At 37.2% G+C, this 12384-nt stretch overlaps 1 protein-coding gene across 5 annotated transcripts in view; it reads right to left on the reverse strand.

Moving 5' to 3' along the window:
* The window catches only part of LOC131689196 (kazrin), a 372509-nt gene that overhangs the window by 53929 nt on the left and 306196 nt on the right, over positions 1–12384 (reverse strand). The window lies entirely within an intron of this gene.

The following is a 12384-nucleotide window of genomic DNA, read 5'->3' on the forward strand; positions in this document are numbered from 1 at the left end:
TATAAGTTAGTTTACAAGATATGATAGCTCCTTATTCACAAGACAAGTAGGTTTAAAACATCCTACTGAAAAAAATACTTAACTGCGAAAGCATATTATATCTTAGTAATAATTAACTGAATCATGTAAACAATAGGGATGAAAAGTCACCACTTGTGGCTGAACACCCAATATACTAAATTAGAAATGTAATGCAAACAAAACAATATAATCAAATAGAAAATAATATATATGTATATAAAAAAAATGTTGATCATCATGTTTTACTACCAACGCAGTGTTTTAAAACGTCGTTTTCGTGCTCAAAATTAATAGCGTCTAAACCGTTGACTTAGAAGTATAGTTTGTTCGGAGAAGTTGTTGTATACCGTTCAGTGGTTAATTCACCTGTAAGTGATATACGAAATTTAGTTTCCGAACTAATTAAGATAGAGACTTTGTGTCTTCGGCAAAGTTGTAGCAAATATTACTACAAAAGACTTAAGACACCATATATCTGGCTTTAATAGTTTACAAGTTATGGAACACATTATATGGAAGACCCCTTAAAATTAGTTTTTTCATGATAACTTTTTTTAGACATTCTCCTATCTTCTTGGAATCTTTTACAAAGTTGTTTTCGGTATCGAAACACATATTTCTACCAAACATAGTTACTTCCTATCTGTTTAGTTTAAAAAGATATCCCAAGTTTTATGATATTTTTGGGGTAACTTCCACACCAAATAACTCGTTAAGGAGCGAAAAGGAGCAAACAACATCATAACATACGGAAAGTACCAGCTTTTAACTTTTATATAGTGGCCCGATTGTTAGTCGACGCGATTCTCCCCGAGTGTTATGCTCAATACAATATGCCATCGCAGCGGTATAAAATGAAATATTCAAGCGCACTGCGACAAACAGCTTCATATTTTTATGGTAAATTGCATAAAACATATTCATCGATGTCAAAAAAAGGGAAAGGGAACTTCGACCACAATCAATATCAAAGTACGAAACGTAGCATATCGTGCGTTCGAGAAGTGTGTTAAGTGAGATTTTAAACATTTTTTTAGAACATCATGCAATATCGATGTTAACCTTCCAGCAGACGCGCTAGTAGACAGAGTGCGAGCCACTCAGAAAAACAAGCGAAAGCGTCTTTGAACACCAGCGCCTACTCGTTCAGTGAGCCATACGCGCGACTTCAAGAGGTCCAGACATACAGCTTTCCACAGGGTATAACTTCTGAACGGATGATTATGAACAAACGGTTTTACCTTCGTTTTGTAGGTGAAACCCAGTCCTATTAGAATAATTGATAGTATAATTACAGTTTTTGCCGATAGGAAAGTTACACGGGTTCGAAAACAAGTTAAAATAAAATCAAAATCAGCCATAAGTCTTTACACAGTATTCACAGCTATTTTGTTTCTTCGAAAAAGTTGTGCGTTTTGCAATGATAAAAAATACCTTCGAACATTGTTAACGCGAAAAATCAGAAACAAAAAAGTTATAAGTAAAAATAAGAATTGTAGGACTTCATCATAGAAAATATCTTATAACTCAATAACTGTGTCTTCTGAAAAATTTAGGAAAATACTCTGCTCTACGACGGCCAAACGCTATCTCTTTCGATTCAAAAGTTAAATTTTTTTTAACCTACCATGATCAATATTTTAAAACAATAAAAAGATGGCGCTTTTTACAAACACACACAAACATTGTAGAATATGTAAAATCGCTAATATGAACACTTTTGACTCCAATGAATTAAGTACCTTAAAACGCTGTTTTGAGCCACTCTGCGCTGTTAGGATTTATCGTTATTTTTTTCCAATTTCAACTTCACACACATTCTTTTGAAAAAAAAATCTATTTTTTGAATTTTTTGTATGAGACTGTCCCCTTAAAAGTTCATGCGAGCAAGTTTCTAATATGGAAAAAAATAACTTTTCCATTTTTAACCGATTTTGATCATAAATAGATCGTTGGAAGCGGAATTAAAATTCTCTCTAAATTTATATTTAACCAAAGATGCTTTCTAATAAAAATGTAGAGTAATTTTCATATTTTTAATGAAAAAATCGCAAAATAATGGTTATTTTTATATTGTTGTCCCGAAACTTCATAGTACTGTTAACAAAAGAACATAACATAACATACTGTTGGAAGGGTCATTTCTTCTTCTTTCCAAAATCCTGAAAATGGTTTTTTTGCTATAAATCAGGATTTTGAGGGTATATTACATTGATCAAACGTGGTTTATGTTGTATTTGCCGAAATCTACAACCTTTAACATACCTCTTTAAAAATACATTAATTTTTTTTTATTTTGTGGCACCGTGTAAATAGCATAGAAGCGATGCTTAGCTGTCACCATCTGACAAACGTTGCGGTGATATGCGCACTACAATTCTTAGCGCGAGCATCTTTGCTGTCAGATAAATTTGTTTTTAAGGAACAATCGTTACGTTTATATGCAGGACAGTGAAGACCCGATTTTATCAGCACCCGATTATATCAGCCCCCGATTTTAGCTTCCTCCGATTTTATCAGCTTTTTGACCCGTTTTTATCAGCTCCATATGAAAGTTGCTAGTTGGTAGTTTGATGGGCTCTAGCAGACGAACCAAATTGAATTCGAGCCCTTTCTTGAGCATATTTTTCTTACCTTAGAGATCCGAAATATGCAAAAAAAAATTATTTTTTTTTCAAATTTTGCAAGGTCAGACCCCCTTAAGGGAAGTTTAAGCTAAATAATCAAGAAAGGTTATAAGGCTATATCTTGGGACTAAAGAAGAAGAGCTTCGGTTTCTTAAAAAGAATGAAAAATATGTCCCGATTTTATCAATGCCCTGGTTTTATTAGCCTTAAATTCACCTGATAAAAACGGGTCCTTACTATATTATCATTTCCTCGCGAAAAGTCTGTGTCTTCTGAAAAATTTAGGAAAATACTCTGCTCTACGACGGCCAAACGCTATCTCTTTCGATTCAAAAGTTAAATTTTTTTTAACCTACCATGATCAATATTTTAAAACAATAAAAAGATGGCGCTTTTTACAAACACACACAAACATTGTAGAATATGTAAAATCGCTAATATGAACACTTTTGACTCCAATGAATTAAGCACCTTAAAACGCTGTTTTGAGCCACTCTGCGCTGTTAGGATTTATCGTTATTTTTTTCCAATTTCAACTTCACACACATTCTTTTGAAAAAAAAATCTATTTTTTGAATTTTTTGTATGAGACTGTCCCCTTAAAAGTTCATGCGAGCAAGTTTCTAATATGGAAAAAAATAACTTTTCCATTTTTAACCGATTTTGATCATAAATAGATCGTTGGAAGCGGAATTAAAATTCTCTCTAAATTTATATTTAACCAAAGATGCTTTCTAATAAAAATGTAGAGTAATTTTCATATTTTTAATGAAAAAATCGCAAAATAATGGTTATTTTTATATTGTTGTCCCGAAACTTCATAGTACTGTTAACAAAAGAACATAACATAACATACTGTTGGAAGGGTCATTTCTTCTTCTTTCCAAAATCCTGAAAATGGTTTTTTTGCTATAAATCAGGATTTTGAGGGTATATTACATTGATCAAACGTGGTTTATGTTGTATTTGCCGAAATCTACAACCTTTAACATACCTCTTTAAAAATACATTAATTTTTTTTTATTTTGTGGCACCGTGTAAATAGCATAGAAGCGATGCTTAGCTGTCACCATCTGACAAACGTTGCGGTGATATGCGCACTACAATTCTTAGCGCGAGCATCTTTGCTGTCAGATAAATTTGTTTTTAAGGAACAATCGTTACGTTTATATGCAGGACAGTGAAGACCCGATTTTATCAGCACCCGATTATATCAGCCCCCGATTTTAGCTTCCTCCGATTTTATCAGCTTTTTGACCCGTTTTTATCAGCTCCATATGAAAGTTGCTAGTTGGTAGTTTGATGGGCTCTAGCAGACGAACCAAATTGAATTCGAGCCCTTTCTTGAGCATATTTTTCTTACTTTAGAGATCCGAAATATGCAAAAAAAAATTATTTTTTTTTCAAATTTTGCAAGGTCAGACCCCCTTAAGGGAAGTTTAAGCTAAATAATCAAGAAAGGTTATAAGGCTATATCTTGGGACTAAAGAAGAAGAGCTTCGGTTTCTTAAAAAGAATGAAAAATATGTCCCGATTTTATCAATGCCCTGGTTTTATTAGCCTTAAATTCACCTGATAAAAACGGGTCCTTACTATATTATCATTTCCTCGCGAAAAGTCTATTGTCGGAATATAGATCTACATGGAATGCTGCCGTCGCCGAAAATGAATTCTTGGTGCCGTGTATTCAGATCAAAGATTTAATCGAAGAGACAACGTAGGACCTAGCCACCAGAAGAAATATTGTGTCTCTCGTTAATCCGTTGACGAGCCGGTGCCCATAACTGCATTTTTGAGATTTCATCAAGTTTTTTATTTGCGTTTCTAACGTCGCGTAAATTTGGAAAAATTCGAGCGATTGGACGCTCAAAAAGTCCTTATAGGACCTTTTCGCGTATAATTCTGAGTAATCTTTGCCCACCACGGAGTAGGAGACCATCCACGGTTATTCGCGCCGGCAACTCGTTTCATATAACTTTTGATCGCAGTGGAGAAACTTATTGTTTTGTATCGATTGTTTCAGATATAGTGCTCTTTCAATTAACGGGCGCACTAATTGTAGCGAGGTCGAGTACAGTGAAAAATCGAAGACTGCATATCAAGAAGACTGCCAACTCTGTCCAGAGTCTGGAGACAGTCACAGTAACGCCACTTGCGGGTAAAGGTGGTACTTCCCATAGTGATGCACACACATTTTTACATTAAGCTTCCTACCTTCCTCCAATAGAGGCGCTGTAACCTCTGTCGCTTCTCGTTTGTTTGGGGTAGGAAAGAGATATCAGTCTTCTTAATATGTAGTCTTCGGAAAAATCTAACGCGCTGGTGGAGTAGTAACTCATGTCATTTCTATCGTATTCAAGATCGCTATATTCAAACTGTCGCAAATATCATTCAGTAAGATATGTCGGTTATCGTCGGTAATACAACCCCACTGCATACCGTGGGAGTTGATGTCTTCCAGAACCAGCTGAGATGAGATGTATATGGAAACAATGCCAATAACTCTTGGCCTTTGATTCGGACCGACATCTTCAATACCTGGTGCCGAGCAGAGGTTAATCCGATTGATAGAATAGCATATTTTGATCCCCAAATAATATTAAAATTGTAGAAGATCTACGTCGGAAGTTAACCAGGTTTTACACAATGGAAATGTATTGTGTAAAACCTGGGAAAAATATAGGGACTGAAATATAGGGATACTTGAGGTTTTGGATGTCCCATGTGGAAATTCCTGCTAGTTTCAAAGATTTCCGAGATTAGAACCCACTTACTTCGGTTTTGTACTAGCACTATTTGAGGGAAACTATCGGGCCTTCACGAGGAAGCTTTTGAGAGAATATGAGTTTCCTGTTTCGAAAATTCATAGACGCATTAGATTATGGTCCCACAATGAGATAGTCAGAGACTCGCATTCCAGTGGATACGGGAGCGTAGAAATTAGTCGTGGCCCTGTTTAGCATTTCTTTTCGGAGCGTTCCTTAAAGGAATGCTTCAATTTCCCCCGCAAAAATTTATATGCGGGATATGTCAAATCTCTTCACAGTTCATGATAATCTCCGGATTTTCCAAACGGTGTCTGGTTTATACAATAGATAGCTGTAGGCCCAATTGTTTGCAACGACGGCAGTTCAAGCCCCGCGGTATAAGCCCCGTTAAAAAGAAGATACTTTGGAAGACTAATTCCCGCGAAAGGCTCGAAATGAGGCTGATAGGAAATAAGTTGTTTTATTATACTTCTCGATTTGTTTGTTGAACTCAATTTCTTGCAAACCAGAATTTTCACTGACTGAAGCAAAGGGTTCTTGAAGGAGCCAACCCTATGCGTCGCAATTAAAGCCCCTGCCGGACACTACACTATTAATCTCTACTTCCCGGGCGGGTACGTATACAAGTGACTTCTTCGTACACGGTTGAGTGTTGTTTAGTTAGATTACGTATATATCGATGACGTTAAATGGTTTATCTTTGGTCCGGAATTAGGTCATACAGGGGTCGGTTGTATGAGATGGATATAATTTGTATTGAAAAGGAGATTTATCGGCATTATTTTTGCAATTGGAGAATTAATACAACGAAAGAATGGAGTAATTGGTATTTAGCTGTGGAACATTTGTAGTGTCAGTAATCTATAAACAAATTTTCGCTGAGCTGTCAGTCATAAAGCTCGTTAATAAACGGTGTTTCCAAGTAGCCACCAACTATTATCCATGAATTTTAATTTACACTTACACATGTCCAGAGCCGTAGCGCGGCCTTCAGGCGCCCTTCAGTCATGCACCCTTTGCGGCATTTGTCTAACCAATCTAACCGGAAAGTAATGACATCCATATGAGGTGCCAAAAATGCTATAGTTCTGTTAAATTTTAAATATAAGCTCGATGCAGATTTGTCTATAATATCATTCAAAGTTAGGTGTTTAAAGGTTGCGGATGGAGAATTTTTTCGGAAGACTTTGGGAAATAAGTCGACGCTAGGTACATGAAGGCGACGGATGTGTAGATCAGATTATTGAACTGAAGATTTATTAGGAAATTAAACCCGCTTTTGTCACATAACAATGCGAAGACTTTATTTGAATATTTGTTCCTTCACCAACCGTACGATAAATTCAGCCTTATTCTGCATTACGACGGGTTTTTTTCAAACGAATGTGGTTCGATCGACTCTGACTTCCGTTTACTTTTGCTGTCGTTATTTAGAATACAAATTACATTCGTACGAAAAAGCGATCCGTCGTAATGCAGAATAAAGCTGATTTACTTCCAATGCTTGGAAACTGGTAAAAAACAGAAAAACCCGATTTACAAAATATTCGACCGACGTTCGTTCGTGTTTAACTGCTGCTTATTTCATGTAAATTCCAGTTACAAATCATGATATTCATGAAATCAGCTGACGCTAGGTATTTGGAGGCAATGGTGGGAGCATCTATTCAAGGACTGTATATTAGTATGCCAATAGTTTTTATGGAAGGAAAATAACCATCGAATTTTATAACTAGACACACTTCGAAATTATTAGCACCTTGAAAAAAGTCTCTGTGCAAAATGTCAGCTCAATCAGATATAGTTACAAATATAATTCATTTTTTTTTAATTCCATGCACGTTTGATGTATTCTAGAGTGATCTGCTCCTACAAGACACTGACTTCCCGTTTGAATCATAAATATTGAACTCTGATACTTTTGGATTATAGACAATCTGCTGAATACTCTAAAGATTTCGAAAGGCTGCTCCCAGATAAGCTCAGAATTGTGTTATTCTGACTAAAGCAAGCAAATTATGTCACTGGCGACAAGCCTTTTATGAAGGACCCCCGTGTCTACATACCCGCTCACAACGTTGAGATCAACGGTGCAGTCAACGATTCGAGTTTGTCATGCGTGGATCTATTGAAGCACGGAGTTGGCTATTTTTAGGAGTCCTTGCGCTAACGAGCAAATATTATGAACGGCAATCGAACTGGATGAGACATAATGGTTATCCTTTCAAACTCGTGTCAAGTGACCTTTGGCAGGAAATTCCACGTAACCAGGCCATGCGTACAAACAGCGTCCAAAGAATCTGAAGAAGCTCTCTGAGTACTTTTTTGCAGAAATATTAAGCAGAGCAACGCTACTCACCACGACCAATCATTATGCTCTCTTGGCGGAGGAGTGTGATTCTGATGATCACCAATGTGGGGACATCTTTTACTGCTCCAAAAAATTATAGGAAGATGAGATTTTTGTTATTAATCTTGAGAGGCCACCAAATATGCCAGCTCGAGCAAGCTCTGACACAAAACGACAAATAAAAAGTCCTTGATCTTAGAAATATGAGATAAGTCAAGAAGTTTTCGGCGCTTCCAGGAATACCAAAAATCTCATGTGACATTTCGACCCGAGATTCAACTTAGTGCAGAGCTCGTTGATGACCGACAACTTTGTGATATTGAGAAACTCTTCCCGGCATCGAGTAGGCTTCAATACTCACGGAACGCCGTAGCGTTGTCTTCTCGATTACAATTGATCTAGCTTACTCCACGATTTTTGTTACAACTTTAAGGAGGGGGCTGCTGCATTGCCCATGACCACAAATCTATTCCATTGTATTTATATGAAACTGAGTAAACAAGCGATAAAGTTAGCAATATTTCCACTATTTTTTAATTTGATGTCTTCACAGTTAAAATTTTCGTGTTATGTAACCCGAGCACATTCGTTGTTTATTCTATTGCCATGTCTGAACTTTCGCTTCTACGGGTAAAAATCACTCTGAAAAAAAGTGTTCCGCCGGCCCTGTACCGGCTGCTCCAATAGCGCAATTTGTGCCTTGCTATTATCCGGCGCAAAACTTTTCCAATTATTACAATTATCTGAAATTGCGATGGCGTTTCTATCCAGTAATCAGCACCAATGGTCATGTTCGCAGCTGGAAGCAGCTTCCTGGTAGGTGGTACTATTAGAAACAAACTCGCAAATCCCTACACATCACTGATCACACAAAGCACAAACGTGTAAAGCTCGTGATGGTTGTTAAAAATTTAACCCATTCATGCCCATGTTGTTTGTTGACAACAACGTTTTTAAACAGCTATAACTTTTGATTGAGGCGAAATTTGCTCACAAAAACAAGTAAGGCTCATTAATGTGATTATTGCCTTTAATTTGAGTATTAAAAGTTACAAGGATCAGCTCTAGAACTGAAGTTATTGCAATTAGTCTGATTGGATTCCGATGGAGCAGTGCTGGCAGGGAAAGTTTACGTTGACGAAGGAAAATGATTTTTTCATATATCTTCGTTATGGTGCAATATTATTGAAAACTGATAAAACTTATCTATTAAGACTGTCGTTAGCTACGTTTTCCACGTAATTGGACTATTGTAATTATTCTAGGAGAATTGTATTGAGCATTAGAAGGTAAAAATTGACCATCTTCTAGCACTGCCATGAAAGCATCTATCTTTATGAAAATAGGCTTTTCGTGTTTCTTGACCCAACCGTTTTAAAGGAAAAATAATTTTGAAATCCTACATGCACTAGAAAAAAGTTGGGCATGAAAGGGTTAATGAAACTTTCAAGCGAAAAAAAAATCGAATCGATGGATGAATCGCGGTGTACCATTGTTTATTACTAACGAAAAAATGTACCATGGAAACTATGAATGCCAGTTGGTTCGTTCTGGTATTCTATACATTAGTTTAATTGCAAAACATCCGATTTTAATTTATCAAAAATCAAAAGGAAAAACTATCGAGCCGAATAGCGTGAGAAACCTTCACCAGAACCACTAAAATACCTACTAGGATGGGATGTTTTAGACTGGTGATTAAATAATCTAAGGTGAGTTTCGGCAGTACAGTCAAATATCTTTGCGTCGATTAATTCTTTTTCTTCGCCAACGTTTCGACCCGCGGTTTGGGCCTTCTTCAGGGCTCGAAAAAAATCGACAAAGTCACAAATCGTTTTGTATACGGGTAACAGTCAGTTTCGAATGGGTTAACATCTGATATCGGGAGCTTACTCAGCGAGATCGTTAAATGCGTTTTAAAAAAAGGCATAGTCACTCGATAAATTCCCTGGGAACGCGCACTAGGTCTGATCACTATAATGGTTTTCTAGCTTGTTCTAGCAACGTTGGCGAAGATAAAGAAATAATCGACGCAAAGATATTTGACTGTACTGCCGAAACTCACCTTTCTACTAGGATTTTCAAATAGGCGTCATCACTTCAGGTAGTGTATTGCAACAATACAAAAAAAAAAAACAATTCAAACATATTCGGATTCGAACCCATCTCCACTAACCCAGCCAACTACTCATCACTGCCTTTGCGGTCTTGACTATTTTCTTGCTCGTTTCGGTGGTTTTAAAAGAATCTACCCTGTGAAGCTAAACGGAATTTATTTTGTTAGTGGCTTTTGTGTGCGTATACGAATATCTATATCGAGTTAAGTTTTCCCGATTACCACCAAGTTTTGCAAGCAGAATAAAACTCCATCAAATCCTTATTTATTGCAATGAAATACGATGATTTCAACACAGCGGCTCAAATGTTTCGATGAGTGTTGTACACTGTATGTACTGCAACAAATTTGACCAGCTGTTGACACAATGAACGTCGAAAACGATAACACTCGAATCTGGTTGCAATAGTTCTTGTCCTACTTTGCTTTTCCACCATCAATAAATCTCACTCGGCAACTGTTAAGCGTTTTTTTTGCGTTCAGCTTGCCCGCAGCATAAACAACCGAGTGAATGGGAATCGAAAATATACTGTTTGGTGTGTGTGTTTATGTTTTCGGCAAATAAATTGAAAAAAAAATACAAGTGTTGCGAAAATTTTAAAACTATTTGTTGACGAAACGCGGAAGATGGTGGGAAAGAGGAAAATGGTTGGACATACAACATCGAAACAATATTACGCCATCCACCCGTCGGCTTTATGTTGACACATTTCGAGATGTATCCTTCTAGCGGAATGGACTATGTACTGCGCGCGCTGAGGGCGGAAAAGTTTCAGAAAGTATAGCATGAAAACTTTATGTTTGAGCAACTAACTTTTAGAGGGGATTGGGGGAAGCAGTTTGGTACAGCACACAGAGGACAGTCTGCCTGGTCTGCAGTCGGGCACTGAACTGAGGTGTGCATAGGTGCCCAAGTTCGAGTTTCATCCAGGAAAGATTCCGTCGCTAATACTAATCATAACTGTTGGCCTGTATAATAAAAATCGATGGGAAAGCCTGTTAAAATATAAGGTTAGTTTCTATGACGAGATGTAGTAGGCTTTGCTCAACAATAAACAATAAACAATAGTTGAGATAAGAAATAAGATCATTGTGCTTCATTTGATTGATAACGAAGTGGGGAACGGAAAACAATGCGTTTCTTATACTCTTAAAGCTATTTGAATAGAACATTAAAGCACACAGAACGGACATCGATGTTTGAAAAAATATGTTTAATAATACTTGTGTGATCATTTGAACGAATACTCGTTGAAACACTAACGCCACAATACCAGCATATAGCAACTACAGAGGTATAATTGCGTCGGCCATTTCGAAATTTCTGTATGTGATCAGCTGTCAATCCAGTCAATGTAGTCGGTACTACACTCATTCAAACCTGTGTAATTAGTCTATCTAATTTTTGTACTACACCGGTTTAGCACCAAGAAATAACACAAACGCTATAAGTAGTGCACGTGGTGCTAATATCCCAATTATCTTTTAATAAACCGTTTATTTTACACAACTTAAACGCACACGATTCTTTTTAACCTAAAATTAAATTACGAAACGTTGATCGATGATGATCGACAAAACAGGACGGCAAAGTTCGCATCCCAAGCAAGGATTTTCAAAACCGGGGCTTAACCCAATTTTTGCAGAAATTCCAAAGCACTTTTCTCAATTTTTAAACATCCTGCTACACCACGACAATGATGACGCTGATGATGTGAATAAATGCTGTCACCGGCGTTGAGTGGGTGTCACGGGTTATGTACACATCAGGAAAAGCGCCTGTCAACAGGCGCGTGGAAAAAAGCATCGCCAACTGATGCTATTTCATCCCCCCCCCCTGCGATGTCCATGAGGCGGCTCCAACAGCCGGGCCGAACAGACAGACGACTAGGCGCTTGCTGCTGTTTTGCCAACGGAATCAATTTTGACAATTCCATTATTATTGATGTGACATGATTTGCGAAGCGGGGAATTTTTCAACCCGCGTTGCTGCAGCAAAATTTTTTCGACGTTGGACGGAATGTGACGACGACGGCTTTCAGTAAACTTTCCAACTACATATTAAGGCATGTCCCGGTTACTGTTTTGACGTTGGTTCGACGTGGCTTGTAGATGCAGACAGAAAATAAACATAATCTCATGGAGTAGAACTTCCACGGACTACTTAGGAAAATGAACTTTTTCCTGTCTTTTTAACTTTAAAGCTTAAATGTTGGTTCCTTTGGGGAGCTGCCCAACAAATGCAACTAATTGCAATTTGAAAATGGCATACTTTAGCACGACGTTGATGAACTCAGAACCGGGATGAAAATGAACAATTGCTTTTACGCAAAAGGCTATTTATTTGATAAAATATGCAGATTTAATTAGTGTAGAGTGTTTACGCAACGCCAACGTTTGTGTATTTATTTGTGTACTTTCGTCGTTCGGCAGTTCGCGCCAGTAATTAATTGGAGTGTGTGTATGAACGCAAAACATTTGCACATGAAAGCTGAACTCGAT

The sequence above is a fragment of the Topomyia yanbarensis genome, chromosome 3 (genome assembly GCF_030247195.1).
Source record: "Topomyia yanbarensis strain Yona2022 chromosome 3, ASM3024719v1, whole genome shotgun sequence".
Lineage (NCBI taxonomy): Eukaryota > Metazoa > Arthropoda > Insecta > Diptera > Culicidae > Topomyia > Topomyia yanbarensis.